Source organism: Rousettus aegyptiacus, unplaced genomic scaffold, assembly GCF_014176215.1.
Source record: "Rousettus aegyptiacus isolate mRouAeg1 unplaced genomic scaffold, mRouAeg1.p scaffold_m13_p_16, whole genome shotgun sequence".
NCBI lineage: Eukaryota > Metazoa > Chordata > Mammalia > Chiroptera > Pteropodidae > Rousettus > Rousettus aegyptiacus.
In genome coordinates this window covers 9,827,656-9,843,474 of record NW_023416291.1, presented here as the reverse complement: position 1 = coordinate 9,843,474, position 15,819 = coordinate 9,827,656, and positions in this window count along the sequence as shown.

The window sequence follows — 15,819 nt, the reverse complement described above, 5'->3', positions numbered from 1 at the left end:
AACACCAATGATAATACCATTGGCTTTCTTTATCTATATGTGACAATAAGATAAGCTTGAGATGTATGACTTACAATAGATTAATAATTCTCTTAAAAGATTTCTTGATTTGGCAAACTATCACATCCATAAGGGCATGAAATCTGTTTGGTTTTTGTTTTACAGTTATCACTCTAACTTTTAGCATTATGTCTAAACCAAAAAAGACATTTGACAAATATATATTGACTGTCTGAATGAATTTGGAAATGATGCTTAATTTATTCTGATTTTATTAATTAAAGATTTTAGTACCATATGCATTATAGGAAGCCCCAATTATCATTACCAATCATTAGATTAAAAAGAAACACTAAGATCAATAACTCCCTTAAATAAGACTTAAAAAAAGAACAATGATTCAAAACTTTCAATGTTCAAGTCAGCATAGACCCAGCTCAAGAGAGAAAGAAGACTTTTCTGAAGATATATAATTAAAAAAGGGTTTAGAGAGAAGCTCGAATTTTCCATGGAAATAAATTCCACAAAATTACAGCTGTCCAGTTATAGCTGGTTCTACAGGCTCTCTAGGAGGGACTAACTTTTTGTTGGTTTTTCTTCGAACATTAGACTCAGTTTTTATATGCATTCCCTTTGCCTCCCTGCAATTCAAGGCAGTAACTGAAAAACCATTTCTTCAGTTTTTGGATTTATAATTAACTTTTTATTTCTTGGACAAATGCCTAGTTCTTGCCTACTAGAATAGCAAGGCATACAGCGAATTATTAGCATGCATTGATTGTTTAAGCCCAAATAATTCCCAGACTAAAAAATTCAAGAAACACTGTAAAAGTTAATTTAATAAGGATAAAAATGAAGTTAGAAGATCATAGAGAAAGGCATTTTGTCTTAAAATAAATAAATAAATAAATAAAACAGTGTTGCCTGGAGAGTTTCACAGTACCACCTCTGGATGTCTAAAAGATCTCTGACAAGACCCACGACGTCCTCGAAGGTGGACCCTGCTCCAATGAACTCTGATAGCTTCTTAGTATTGCCAAGTGAAGCACAAAGTGTGACTATAACAATTGGGTTTTATAAATATGCCTATATTTACTTCATCAAAGGAGTGGTATCCTTTAAAATGGACATCTTAGGAAGAGAGTTTATTTATTCCACTACGAAAATACTTTGTAAAGCCTCTTTTATTGTGTTTACATGTGAGTCATGGAGAAACAAAAATCAATCTTAGAACTATTAAAAATGCAAACTATTTGGAGGCTAAAAATGGCACAGACTACTTTCATCACTTACATTTTTAATGAGTCTTGGTTCCAAATAAGGCCCATATTTTTTCTCAAATAAAATCCAGATTTTATTTTAAAGTATAAAAGTTTGGCACTACTGAGTGAGTTCATAAATATACTGCAGACTATAAAGCTACTTGGTTTTCCAAAATGTCTAAAGAGATGAGACAATCACTGGATTGGGACTATAAACTCCCAAGTGACTACTGGCATACAGGCTTAAAAAATCAGCTGTACATGTTTTTTCAATGCATTGCATAAATGATGAGTATACAGTAAATGTTAGAATCTCTTACTTTTTCCTTGAGTTCCAAAATATATAATATGTAAGCAATAAGGTGGAACCCTAAGAAATCGTTTAAATTTGCAAATCTCTATGCATCTACTGCACAATGTTTATAGTTTTTAATTGGAGTCAATAAAAATGTCTGACTTTTCACTACGCCCATATGACAAATTAGTAGCAAGCCATAAGGTGACAAGAGGGCTATGCCAAACTCTCTGACAAGGTGTTGGACCCGTCTACGCAAATTTTAATATGTTCTTTGTAAGCAGTCATTTCTGACACTGATGATTTATTACTAATAATTTAGACAAAATACCAAAGTCTCTCTCACCAAAGGAGTTAAAATGGATGTTCCTTATGGGGAAATGGGCAAGGGGTCACGTAGAGCAGGATTATAGCAATGAAAAATCAGACTATCTTCAAAGAAAATCAAATAGTATATTTCCTTCTTTCTCAAATATAGTTTTAAATTGCAAGTCAAATCACCTTGCAGAAGTACCAAATATTCCAAGCAATTTTCTTCAAATATTAAAATCAAATAATCACAGGAAATTATTGATTTGTATTTCATTTTCAATTACCAAAAACATAGGTGAAGCTACTTTCTTCTTGTGTGTTTTCCAGATTTTGAAATGATTATATTTCCTAAAAGTAAACTCTAAGTAAAATTGAATAAACAAACTCAGCATATGCCAAGTGGGATCATAATAAACTGCTGAATATCATATACTATCCTTAAAAGTTAACAATAATTTAGAAGGATACCTTGAACCTAGAAACCATGGGTACAAATAGCTTACCTACAGTAAAAAACCTTCTAATATCATTACTAAAAATCCTCTACTTTTCTACCACTCAGTCTTAAAGAAGCAGAAAATCTAATCCTAGACTCTTAAAGCTAACACATGCATAAATCGTATAATATTTCAACAATATTAATTGAGCATCTGCTGTGCACAAGACCCCACACTGGATACAGAGAGAGAATTCAGGATCTTAAGGATTATTCTGTGTGTGTGTGCGTACATGTAGTTGTTGAAAAAAGAGATCTACATGAAGTCTATAAGGTTCTTTCTGGTAATACAGTCTTTTGAAACTTGAAACTACATAAATTTCAAAACAGTATCAGTAGAACATTTATAAAAATATCAAATGAATGAGAGAATACTATAAACTGAAAAACATTTAAAATATTTTTTTCTCTTCTAAACATTAGCTATTATGACATTATTTCCTAAGGCTGAATTACAATTAGAAACTGATCAATTGTAAGCTTCACTCAGAAAATTTAGTATATATTATAGACCAATAGACTGAAAAAAAGCTTAAAGAAGAAAAAATGGACAGTACCAAATGATTCAAATTTGGCCCTTGATAACATGGCAATGAGTATTTTATAGCCAAAACCCAATCATATATTACAAAAGAATGATATCAGAATTGCTATGGCATTAAAATGACTTTGATAAGCATTAGAATATTGAAACATATTAAAGAATAGATTTATATGCTTTTATTTAGTGGTGGAGAAAAAAAGGCAAATGTTTCCGCTTCTGGCTTTACTGCAATTATATTAAGTATCTGATCTAACTTGTTCTTTTTATTATTAAATCTAGAAATAAAATATCTGATGAGAATGCATGTTCCTGTTAAATACTGATTGAGGATGAAACACATGATAAATGGATTTTTTTCATTAAACTCATCCTTTATACTTTTATAAAAAACTGATTGAGGATGAAACACATGATAAATGGATTTTTTTCATTAAACTCATCCTTTATACTTTTATAAAAAATGTTATTTCTTGTGGCCAAAGAATTAAAAGTTAACCTTAATATGTTGACCTATTGTGTAAAATGTATGAGCAATTATTTAATAAGGAAATATTAAAGTCCAAGTTGTTCAAAATGGAACTCCCAGTTGATGTGGGCATACGAGGTAAATATGGGTTAGCTAGCATATTGACAGCTCTGAGAATTCAAAGTAAATTTGTTCAGTTTATGTTAAGTTCTGATTGTGCTGATTTGAATTTGTGGGATGAGAAAAAAAAGTAAGCCTAAGTTTATTTTATAAAATGTATATAATAGGGTCACAAAGAAAGAGTATAATGCTTTTATTGGAAGACACAAACTTTAAAGTACTTTAGTTTTTAATGGTAATAAATTTCATCTCACTAAGTAGATAAAGACCTTGACCCAATAAGAATCCAGTCCCTGCTTCAAATGAATAGATTTAAAAGTATATGGCTCAAAAGTATTTAAGCCATAGACTTAAAAGCATCTATTTCTGATATAAGAACTTAAGGTATGCTTTTGATCCACAGATGGAGAAAGGCACTATGTGATGCCTGAGAGCACGGGTCAACTGGGATGACCCCTATAAAGTGAGCTGCTCCTGGGTATTCGTATGATGGGCTGAGGTCCAGCTAGACCAATGATTCTCACCTGGGGGAATTTTGCTCCCTCAGAGATGTTGGAAATTTCTGAAGACATGTGGTTGTAACAGTTTTGGGGTAAGGGGCATCTTACTAACATCTAATGAGTAGAGACCAGGGATGCTGCTAATGTCCTACTGTGTACGAGACAGTCCCTCACAGCAAAAAAAAAAAAAAAATTCTGGCCCCAAATGTCAGTAGTGCCAATGTTAAGGAACTCTGTACACATCCATTGTTTCTCCCTGTTGACAAAGAGCCAAAGTTATGGTCCCACCTACTGATGAGCTATTCTTAAAAGAAAATGTCTCCTTGTGTCCAGTACCAGTTAACGCCCACCTAGCCATAAAAATATCCTCCTTTAATATCATGGGAAAGGTATTAGAGGTGGGATACGTGAGTGGATGCTGATACTTCCGTCTTTGTGAATCTAATTTATTCTCAATTTTAAGGACCTGGGAGTGGGTTAGGGAGACCTGACTTATTCTGTTTTTCCCTGCCCATAAATCGCATGTTGACTCAGGGTTTCTTCAGAACAAGTAGAGAAGAGGTAAGATCTGGGAGGAGGGGAGAAAGAGTCGTTGATAAAACTGTGTAGAATAATTTGTTTTCATCTCCATGGATGTCAAATCACTTATTTGCAAAATATTCTGTGTTCTATTTATTATTCTACACACTAGATACTTTTCTTTTCCATGTTCTTCTAGAGACATAAGAAATGCGAATGGATCATTCAAACATCCAGGCTTAGAACAAAGATGAGCAATGATCTTGTCCGTTTCTATCGGCGACTGGCTGCTCTTTTCTTAATCACAATAAACAGAAGAGTGCTTGGCAGATAGCAGATGATCAGTAAATACTGGGTGGATGAATAAGTGGTTCATTATCTGAAACATGAATTCTCCTTTAATGCTTTAATATTCCACCTTTCTTTTATCCAGTTGTTTTCAAGACTTTTCTTTCTTCATAGCTTTTCTAACATCCTTCCTATCTCTTCTGAATGTGAGTCCTGGACAACTGCCATGGTTTCCTGATGGTTTCTCATGTCTTTAGCATCAACATCCTTTTGCCTACCTTGCTCCCAAATTACTCCTTTTAAAACATACCTTTCTAGCATATTTAAAAGTTCTCTGGTGTCTAAAATGAAACTTTTAAGTTTAACAAAATATGTTTGATCATTTTAATTTCACTAATTCTTTGAAATTTTAGTTTATTTAAATTACTATATATTTTTTGAAATCACTATTTGGCAAAATAGGTAAGCAGGCTAGTATCTAATAGAGTGGAATTGTCATTAACTAGGAATTAATTGTTAATCCAGGTTTAACATTAAGTAGCTGTGTGAAATTCTATACATCTCTTAGATGACATCTGAGATACGTTTCAGTTATGTAGTGCTTTATGTCACTATGATTTTGGACAAAGGAAAGGATGTTAGCTGATATTTGGATTCCAGGAAAAAAAAAACTTTTTGCTCAATACTTTTATTAAATAAAAAAAAAAAATACAAAGGACCTAAAATTTGGAGACATGAGGCCCATTTGTTACTTTAGCTACAAGTTAAGTCTTACAGATTACATTACAGAAAATACTAGGAGGATGAAAATAAATCATGTGCCACATTGTTAAGGGGAAATTATTCTTCATAAAGAAAAAAGTTTAAAAGTGAAATGTTTTTCTCACTCATCTTGGCTTCAATCAGTCCAGCTGCCTTTTAGCAGTCAAAAGGCCCATTATTGCTATTATTGTGTTTGAATCATCATGGCCTTGAGATGAACTGCTTGAGGAAAATGGCTTGAAAGAAATACATACATATACATTGGCATCATTCTTCAGTCTCTTCTTTTTAGTGTCATTGCTTTCAAGTCAAGTTGGCTTTTGTCCAACACCAAAAAAAGAAAAAAAAAAAAAGGGGTAACAGTTAAACAGCTGGTACCAATTACACTGACCTCAGTGGGACTACACGCTCAAGTGTCCAAGCAGCAAACGGGACCTATGACATAATGGATTTGCTATTTCGTAACTTGACCGTGGTACTGATGCTCAGCTTGCGTACTGGATCCTGTTTAAGGAGAACTCTAGAATTGTATCCTGACATTCTCAGAATAAGCAGATGTTATTATTTTTGTGTGTGTTTATAAGGTTATTAAATTAATACCTAATTGTATATACGCACCACTGAATCTTATTTTCTGGGGAAGAAAGCTGAGAAAATGATATAAAGATTTGTACAAATAGTTATCTAATGAGTAATATTATATTTCGACATTAGCACAGGGATATGAAACTTTAGAAAGAGAAAAATACTATAATAATGAAAAAACAATGTGCATCATGGATTATTTTTCTAGAGTCAAAAACTATTTAAATATAGTTTCTCTCAAGTTCACTTATAGAAAGGATAGAAAAACTAAGTGTATTATATGTTATTGATTTATTTGTAAAATGTTTGTCTTTGGAAGACATACTATGACATTTCATAACGTAGTCTTATAATTTTGTGTTTTATAAAGTTGCCTAATTTTGAAGGAGCTTAGATTGCAACCCTTGCTGAGATTTTACTCTCCAGAAACAGGAAGTAAATGTTGGCTATATTAAATAGAATTTGGATAGGAAAAATTCCAGTTCATAAATTTAGTCCCTAAGTAGTACAAGTTCTAAATTTGGCAAGATATACTGGTTTTAATATGTTCTACTCTGAAATAGAAACTCTCCTAAGTTTACTTTAGGAATAAAAAATCTATTACTCTCCATCAAGACAAGCATCTCACAAATCACAAAGAGGATTCTGTAACTAGGCAACCAAGGTCAGTGAGACTGTGGCTAAGGTTTGGAGAACCAGCTGAACACACATACCAGAAAGAGTGAGGACTCGAGCTGCAAGAGAGAAAATTAATCTATTTTGAAGCAATCCTTTTTAAAACCTATCATTTCCTAACACTATGCAGATGTACAAACTGAAAAACAGCTAATCTGCTCCAGATCCACATTTTGAATAACTTTTCGTTATAAATATACCCTGATCAACCAAGAAACTGGAAAACTAACAACAAAAGCCTTGAACAGACATTTTTCTAACACAGGTGATTTCACTGAATAGTACGGAACACCTGACTTTCCTGGGCAAAGATATAGTCTTATAAAAAAAGGAAAAATTTGCTTGTTCCTATAGTTGAGAATATTAAGATGGGTGAAATGCTTTCATGAATTCTCATAAACTTTTCCAAGTAACTGTAATTGATGTTTGTGTGTTTCATATTGACACAGGGCAGAGCATATTGGCTAATACTACAAAATTATCATACCTAGCAGAAGAATTCTAGAAGTTAACAAAGGTGACTAAAATCACATACTGCTATTGACTTTAAGTTGACTTTGGGTTGTTGGTTTCAGAAGCTCAAAAACTGTTGATGACCGCAAGTAATTATGTCAAAAAATCATATTGAGTTTTGCAGTCATTTGCACTGTTAAGCTGTTGTAGTGGTTCATAGAGTAGAAGTAGTATGAAAGCTTTAAAACTTACATGACTCCTAAGTCTCAGCTGAGTACACTTGGTAGAAAATTTGGATATATTTGGCTGTTATTATGTTTGCTTACTTTCCATTCATTATTCCTGTAAGACATGTTTGTATCTGTGAAAAGAGACTGCCATTGCCTAAAGTGAGTGCCAAAATACTCAAACTATTAAGTTATCCTGGTTGAATCAAATTAACACTTAGTTTTATACATCAGATTTAAATTCTTCCAATCTAAACTTAATTATGAAATTCATGATGCCATTTTTAGCAATATGCACCTAGTCTAGAAAATATAGTACATATTGGTCAAAGAAATGCAATGAACACAGGATATATTTGTGGAATCAAAATTTCAGATTGTTTTCACATGTTGTAAAAGCACTGGAAAGGACAATAAGCATTGTTTTATCGTGCATTTACCCCTTCTAATTATTCCTTCCCTCTTCTATTTTTGCCCATTGTACATATAACTGAGCTTCAATGAGGCCATAATTAAGGGTAATCTTGTTGCTGATTTAAAGAAAAACCCATATATCATAGTAATGCTGTGTTCACTGGATCTTAGTGTTATCATCTCAGCACAGACGCCTGACCCCAAACTACAGGCAACATCTCTCATCTTTCTATGTAATATTGAAAAAATATATGTGTAAGCCTGTAAGTTTATAGGTGAAATCATAAGGCGCTTGGTTCAGCAATATTTTCTGAACTTATAACCTTTCCCTTTTAGCTGACCCACAAGAGGGAGAATGACATATTTGCAGGGACTCTAGATCCATTTGAGAATTTATGCCCCAGTAAAGAACAGTAGGAAAGTCAGATTCAGTAATTCAGGCTGTGGATGATAACTGACTATATCTGAATACTATCAGGTGTCACATTGAAGTTCAAATATATACATATATATATATTTTTACAGATTTATTGTTAACCTTGGCTGTATAGACATCATTTTAAAGGTCTACTTTTGCATTTTCAAATCTTTAAAATGTTATATTAGAAGTCAAATTTAAATGGAAATGAAGAATATTGCAAAATTTAAAAGAAATTTTAGAAATTTTCTATAATTCAAAACTTATCAAGAACATTATTAAATAAGAGTTTTTCCCTAACATAATCAGTATGTATCCATGGGTTCCACATATGCAGATCCAACTAAGCTTAGAATGAAAATATAAGGGGGAAAAAGACTGTATAATTGATAACGTGTACTATGTAGTGAGACCAATGATGGCTGCGCCTGCACCGAACATGTACAGACGCTTTTTCATCATGATTCCTTAAACAATACAGCACAACAGCTCCTTACATACGTTTACATTGTATTAAGTATTATAAGTAGTCTAGAGATGATTTAAAGCATACAGGAGGATGTGTATGGGGCATATGCAAATGCTAAGCCATGTTATATAACGGACTTGAGCATCCTCAGATTTTGGTATCTCAGGAGGTGGAATCCTGGAACTAATTCTTATCAGATACTGAGGGATGATTGTATAACCATATATCCTTTAGTGAAAAAAATATAGTTTAAAAATATTTTACTCAAAAGTCATTCTCTGAATAAGTGAGAAAAATGTTAAATATTATTTTAGATGAGACTCACTAGTTGTAAAAAATTACCATTTAGTAACTTATGAATTTTTTAGATTTGATAAATATGTAAATATATTCTCTTTAAACATGTCTATAATATCTACTAGGGCTTTTATTTCACAATAAAAATGAATGTGTTTCAAAATGGGTTAGCCATAAGGTTATCAAACATTTCTAATTTTTGCAATAAATGACATCTGTGAGCCAGATGGAATTAACGAAAAAAGTCCTTCTGGTTCCTGTGTTGCTCAAGAGAAAATAACACCGATCATTCTGAGCTCAAAACATCCATAGCTTTATTGTCTGTGTATTACATCATTTTTCACATTTGCTCTTTGAACAAAATAATTTCCACATCAACTGCTTTTTCAATTGATTGTGTCTTTTGAAGAATTTGAAGGATTAATGCTTTAAAAATATAATGCTTACTGAAAGGTAGAAAATTTTCATACTATAATAATAATAAACTACCTGGGCTTCCACGATAAACCTAGTTCTCTTGCCACTACATTATTACAACAACAAAGATGAAGCAAATATTAGTCCAGATTTTAAATTAAATATTGACATTTCAATTTAATAGTGAAATGCAAAACTTTAAACATTATTATCTAGAATATCTAAAATCATGAGTTTTATACTAGGAAAACAAAAGAAAAATAATCCACAATTTTCGGCTCAGTTCACTTGGCAAAATAACTCTGACTAACACATTTAGTACTTCGTTTTGTCTGTCTTCTAGGCATAAGCAAAGAAAATGGACAAATGATATAAACATGCACTTACTGAAGACATTTACAAAACTGAACAGCAGTGAAGAACAGGAAGATAAATGCTTTGTCATTCTAAAGGAGAAGTTTATTAAGAAACTTCTTGCATTTGCAAAGAGAGGAAAATGAGAAAAATGTATTACAAAAGAGAGTTTTATGGGTTCTGGGATTCTGGCTAAGTCTTTATTTTAACACTGAAAGTTTAATATTGGATGTTTTTAAGTCAATATTTCCCACTAGACAGGAGCCTAGGAAGGAAGGGGTAATTCTTCCTTCATTTCTGTATCCTAAGAATTTAACAGACTGTTTGAAACTCAGTATTGAAACAATGCAAATTTGATAAACGAATGGATAAATGAATGAACTCCTTTCATTAGTTCCATCAATCACCTGTCCTATTACTGAAAAATTCAAGAATAAATTTTAATAATTGGAAATGAATAACTTTGTCAAAAATACATGTAGTTGCTGTGTGTCTTACCTAATCTATTAGTTTGGAAAACACTATAGACTTATTATTAAATGTGTTATTTATATTCATAACCAAACTTACAATGGAATTAGTTTCTCCTACAATTCTTTGATACTGTATTTATAAATATTAATTATTTTCAAAAGTAAAGAAATTTTGCAATGAATTGTTAATCATATCAATATATTTGCAAAATGCTGTTATATAATTGTCTTGAGTAAAGAAGGGATATGGGGCTATATAATGAACAGTCATATTGTAAACTTTACAAAGATAAAATGGCATGTTGCTACAACTTATTTTATTCTTTTGTTCACAATTCTGAAATAAAGTAGATATTGACTTGAAAGATAATAGAAATCGTTGTGTTATTAAAAGGAAAAATTGTTGATGTCTTCACTGAGTACTTAAGTTATTCTCAAATTTAATGAATAATATCATGTTGGTTAAATAGAATTTTCAGAGGGCTTGCCAAACATTCATTACTGGGCATGATCCTAAGTTTCAAGCAGCCTCAAGGTGTGCAATACTGTGCACACATGTGCATATAATTGTGTGTGTATACATATGTTTATGTGGTAGTGTCTGTCTGTCTGTCTATTCTATCCTATCCTATCATTTTTCTATTCATCTTCTGATAGTACTGAAAGCTTCACTAAATACTGCTTTTCTTCACACGGACATAAACAAGACTACAGGAACTCTACACACCTCAATATCCCACCTGAGGTATCCAATCGTCAATATTTTTCCTTAACTTGTAATTTTTTTCTCATGGGGTTTATAAAAAAATAAATTGTATCGTTCCAATAGTGCTGGATGCTTGGTTAAATATTTATATACATTATATTCATAAATAATTATGTATAAAAACACCCATACAACAAAGATATATTATCACCACTAGACAGATGAGAAGCAATAAAAGCAATCGCTTACATTCAGATATGGACCCATACCCAAGTGTGAATTCAAAATGATGTTCTCCAGATATGTTTTACCTTGATTGATATGCCGGATGATTAAACAAACAAAATACATAGTAGAATTAAAATAGGCATATTGGAGTAAAATTTAGCAATATGCGTCTCTAGGGCAGTATTGTTTTTAATTATTAGAGTGCACGGAGCACTAAATGTATATAAATAGCTGTGATTAAACTGAAAAACAATGTATGATTCCACATCTTGAAAGACAGGCACTAGGTGGCCTTACATAGTGAATGATTCCCTTTAAATCACACAATTGTTATAATGTCTGTCCTGGAATTGCTACTAGTCTTTTATTTTCAAGGCATAATCACTTTTCTTCACAACAGGCCATCGAATACTTAGCCATAAATATAGACCATCCACACAATGTTAAACTATACGGTCTGCAATATTTTTAATGTTTATTTTTTTATTTTTCTTTTTACTACTTTTTGTGTTGATTTGATCTTTTAGTGGAGCTACGCTGTGACATTCTGGTAAAATTGCATTGCCCTGTGGTCTGACTCATGCAGCATGACTGTTTCTAGAACTGTGGAGATGTGATTTCATTACCCTTTTTTTTTTTTAACTTTCTCTTTTGTTATAATAACTGTATGGTGAAGTGAATTTGAGATGCATTTGATATTTTTTATAATAAAATTGGGAAAAAAGCACATGCTGAGGAATAGGGAAGACAGTTACGGATGATAAGGTGTCATTTTCTATCTGCTTTAAAAATGTTATTATTCAGTTCGTTGTGTGGTAGTCCTGAGAGTGAATTTAACATTTAAAATTCTCTTGCCCCAATATTACCACCAATTTGCAGAGAAGGATGTGATGCCTCTATAAATTTGTACAATTTCTTTTCATACAATATTAAAATATTTGTAATATTATTTCCCATTTATTGAAGTTCACAGTATAAGTTCCTAGGTCCATACATACATAAATTTCTAATATAAACGGTTCATACCTAAACAATCAGAACGATGCAACAATTGACCTTCTGCAAATTTTTAAACGTAAGTGAGTAATAGACTTAAGATTGTCATATGGTTTAAATTTTTCAAATTAGCGTCTGCTTATTCAAACATGTAGATCAGGAATCAGGGATTGGCAAACATTTTTTTCTTAAAGGGCCAGACAGTAAATACTTCAGGCTGGAAGGTTCTGACCTTGGTCACCACTACTCATATCTTTCATTGTAATATGAAAGCCACTATGTGTAATTAAAGAGGTGTAACTTTACTCTCATAAAACGTTATTCACAAAAACAGTTTGCTTTCTGTAGTTTGTTGACTCCTGATGCACATGATTGTTTGGTATTATGAGGTATATAGAAATGATATGAACGTCAGCCTTAAGAATTTCTCTTTAAAAATTAAAAAAGTTTTCAAAGATAGGTGAAAGAGTGTGAAGTTCACTGAGACAAGATTCAAGTATGTAGTCAAAATAATCAGAAAGACAATATTTAAACAATGAAAGTTTGTGTTCATGTGCTCTCAAGTAAACAAACATTATTCCTGATAAATATTCCAGTTTTAAGCCTGTGATTTATTATAACAATGTACTTTATTTACCATATATTTGTTTGGCATGGCCTCAAAAAGTAAAAACAAGGTATCAAGAAAATAACCACAAGCCCAAAATATTCATTTCTCAAATGTAACCAGCTTTATACAAATTGGAAGAGGAAACTGCTCTGCCACATGTTTCTTTCTGTATTTCACGGTGTGAGGTTATACTTATAAATTAATTCAAACTTGTTAAGCATAACATTACATTTACTATGTTCTGATTGACTTTTTTTTTGTCTGCATGCCATATCAATAACTGATTGAGGTATGTTAAAATTTCCTACTTTGCTTTTAGAAATGTCTATTTCTTTTCTTATTTCTGTAAATTTCTGCTTTATATTTTGAGGCTACGTCACTAGGTATACACAAATTTAAAATTGTTATATATTCTTGGTGAATTCTTTCATCATAATGACATATTATTAAGACTTACAGTTCACAGTGCTTCTTGGATCTGTGACTCAATCTCATTGATTTTAGAAAATTCTCAACATTTCAAATATTCATTCCATACAATCATGTTTCTCATATCCTTCTAGGACTACAAATTAAATGTATATTATGCTTATTAGTAAATTCCATAAGTCTCTTACTGTGGGTTTCTTTTTTTTTTTTTTTTGCATGTCACCCTTTAGTTGCTATTCTTTAGTCTGAATGCTATTTATTGAATAATCAACTTCAGGTATGGTTCTTTGCTATAGCTAGAGAGGAATTTAGAGACTCCTCTGTTCATTGAACTTGGGTCTGTGTCACACAAAGACATAGAAACATCATTTTGGCATTATAGTCATTTTATATCCCTGCCAACACTTGGTAATGTAAGTCTTTTTTGTTTTTCTCATTAGCTTATGTGAAGTATCTTATTGCATTTAATTTTAGATTTCCTTGTTAGTTAGTGATATAGTACATCTTCTTATGGACTTATTGACCATCGGTATATTTCTCGTATTTCTCGAGAGTATATTTGTTGAAATCTTTGCCTGTAGCTTTGTTGGCTTTTTATTGAATATGAGCGTTCTTTGGATACAAGTTCTTTTTTTTATCAGAAATATATATGGCAACTATTATCTCACATTCTGTGGCTTGTGTTCTTAGTTTTCTTAATAGTGCCTTTCAAAGAGGTAAAACTTTAAATTTTGAGAAAATTCTGTTCATTTTCTAAAGACTCATGCTTTTAATGTCTTGTTTTGGAACTCTTTCTCTTCTCCAAAGTGTTAAACACGTTCTATTTATGTTTTCCTCTAGATCTTTTAAGTCATTAACTTTTAGCTCCATAATCAATTTTAATTTGATTTTTTATATATTATGTAAGTTACACATCGATGTTTACTTTTCTCTTATATAGGTATAGATATTAGTGGCTTCAATACCACATGTTGGAAGATTTTTCTTTCTCCAGTTGAATTGCTGAGAACTTTTGTTTAAAAGTGTGTGCAGGTCTATTTTCTGACCTTTTGTTTCATTGTTCCATGTGTTTTTCTTTTCACCTAATACCATACTTTTGATTACTATAGCTTTAAAAGTTTGGAAAACAAGTGATGGAAGTTCTCCAAATTTGTTCTTGTTTTGAACATTATTATTATTTTTTTGTTGCTCTAAGTTGATTTTATTCCTATACAATATTTCCTCAATAATGCTTCCTTCTCTGTGGAAAAATGTTGATCCTGAGTCCTCCCTTTTAAACTCAAAAACTCAGAATCTCTTTTCTAGGCACCCTGAATTGCAACACTTCTGTTTTACATAAGGTAAATTTGAGGTTTTTTAAAAATAAGTGGCGATTAACATCATAATATAGTACATGGCAGAGATGTTATTAGACTCATGTATTTTTAATTGAGAACCTCCTTAGCTATTAAACATTATTTGTTTTCCCTTCTAAACCCTTAATCCAGGTCACCATTCTCTCAAGAATACATTAATAACCTCCTAATTAGTATTCTTTATCACTTCTGATCCATCTGATCTATTTTATATGATGCTGTGAAATGTTTATTATGTGTACAGAAATCATATCATCTCTCACTCATGTTAAACACCTGAAGTGATTCTCCAAAGAATAAATCCCAAACCCTTCATTGTTGCTCAACAAGTACTGTATGCTTTTTCCGGGGAACTTCCTACATCTTTAGCCTCATACCCATCCACTCTCTCCCTTACTCTGAATGCTCCAGCTTTAATGGCTTTCTTTCAGTTTCTTGAATTTAATAAACTCTCATGGAGGGCTTTCGTATATGGCATTTGTTTCTGGCAGGAATGTTCAATCCTTCAATATTCCCATGGTTGGTTCTTCTTGACCTTCCAAATTTTAGTTTAAATATTCTTTCCTGATCACAATGCAGGTGTTCTATTAGTCTCAATCACAAAACTTGTGTGTTTCTTTCACAATATATATTTTAAAAATTATTTTTCTGTTTATTTTGACTTTCTCCTATATAATAGAAGGTTGTGCTTATCTTGTTGCTCCTGTAGTTGAATCTGCAGTGATTTACAAAACATCTTGAAGACAGTAATGTCAACATGCATTGAATTAAAGAAAACCTTTTGATATCTGCAGGATTCCCTCTGCTTCTCCCACTCTCTTTTAACACAACCAAATCAAAGTGTGTTTACTTTCCTTAGACTTCTTCGTACTCTGCCTCTGAAATAAGATATGGCAATATTGAACAACTCTTAGCATTATTCTCTTTTCTTCTTTGATTCCATACTTGCTAGACCTGTTGCTTATTTAATAACTTTGACTTTGTCATTTCCCTAACTCTTTTGTTCTGTGATTCTGTAAATGTGGATATTCTGTAAAAGTTTATTCTTTGGGCAAATCTATGGATTTTGCTATTACTAAGGTCCAGTCTTCTCAGACCCAGAGTTTTAGTCTGGTTGGGTGGCTATAACAAAATACCATAGATTGGGTG